Source organism: Miscanthus floridulus, chromosome 12 (genome assembly GCF_019320115.1).
Source record: "Miscanthus floridulus cultivar M001 chromosome 12, ASM1932011v1, whole genome shotgun sequence".
Lineage (NCBI taxonomy): Eukaryota > Viridiplantae > Streptophyta > Magnoliopsida > Poales > Poaceae > Miscanthus > Miscanthus floridulus.
Genome location: NC_089591.1, coordinates 82,638,156 through 82,639,666, shown reverse-complemented (window position 1 = coordinate 82,639,666; position 1,511 = coordinate 82,638,156). Strand labels below are relative to the sequence as shown.

Sequence of the window (1,511 nt, the reverse complement as noted above, 5' to 3'; positions counted from 1 at the left end):
TTGGATCATATATGACTGAATTATAGATTTATTTAGGTTTATGCTTATTAAATAATTTTTAAATAGTTAAAGTGTGTAAAAATAGAAAATATGTGTTCTCTATGTAATATTACTATTGTTATATCTTATGAACACTTAATATAATCATGTTTTCACAGAGAAAAATACACAGAGAACATATATTTTCTATTTTTACACGCTTTTAATTTTTTTAAAACTATTTAATAAGCATAAACCTGAATAAGTCTATAACCCAGTCATACATGATCCAATAAGCATGAAATTTTAACTACGTCTCAAGTCTCAAGCATACAACAATTAGTCCTCCATAAAATTTCACCACAATAGAACCATAAAAATTATAGCTATGAATTAATCATAGAAAAGCATAGGTCTAAAGTTAGAAAAAAATTTATACTAAAACATACCATATCATATGTTTACTATGAAAATCTACTCACGTGGAGTCCAACAAAATTCGACTTTCTATTTTACGATTTTTCTGTAATTTATTATGATTTTTCAAAGATTCGGCAAAAAATATAAAAGAAAAAAAGAAAAAACCACCTAGAGAAATAGTCAGGGAGGTCATATGTCTGGTTTGAAAAGATGGGGGAGGAGTTATATCTGGTTTTCTAGTTAAGGAAGAAAAAGCTAACTTTTGCGATAGTTGAGAGAGGCAAAGTAGACTTTTCCCTTTCTATATTAGCCTATCTACCAAACTAGCATGCTCTCTCATTTGTCCACATGCTTACATCTACTCATGGTTTTCTAAAAAAACTACTCCTGGTTGATTAAGCATAAGATACAATTGGTAGTTTTTCTGATAAATTGTAAAATTGCAATTTATGTATTAAAACTGAATCTAATGTCTAAACTAAATCTGATCAACCTTAATTCCAATTCTTCTAAATCTAAATCTAAATTAAAATAAATTATATAATTACAATTTGGCAAGGGCCACGCGAACATGTACCTTCTCTACAACAAATTACGACATCCACTCTCTAGTGGAATGGTAGGCTAACACTCCTCCCAAGTGCAATGGAGATTGCTAACCTAGGCCATGAGTCTTATTGATCACTCATTGACCTTATCCAGGTAAGTATGGATATGTTTGGTTGGGTGACCAACCTCCAACCAGACTCTAGAAAGCCACCTTCGTGTTGTTTGGTTGCTTGTATGGAGTCCCAAGCCAGGCTTCAGGAAGCCACCCACCACCCTTTAGCTAGGCCCTAGGAAAACGTAGACTCAAGTCGTTTTTTGGGAGCCAAGCTTGGCTAGGTAGCAGTCCCTGTTCTCCTCACCTCCCACGCACTCACCTCACTCACGATAGAACACCAGGCGTGACCCTGCTCTCCTCCACTGGTGTTGGCCCTACTCCCCTCCATCGGCACCGACCCTGCTTCCCTCCACCACCGACGATGCAGATCCGCTTCGTTCATCACCCCCCATGCCTCATCCTAGAGCGGTGGCGTTCCTGGCTCGGAGCACTGTAACACTCGTGTTTT

General features: G+C 36.7%; 1 non-coding gene across 1 annotated transcript; it reads right to left on the bottom strand.

Moving 5' to 3' along the window:
• Positions 1-953: 953 nt before the first annotated feature.
• Positions 954-1,109, bottom strand: LOC136498788 (U1 spliceosomal RNA). The gene has a single exon (XR_010769787.1). It is a non-coding gene; the product is annotated as a U1 spliceosomal RNA (small nuclear RNA).
• Between the last annotated feature and the right edge of the window lie 402 nt (positions 1,110-1,511).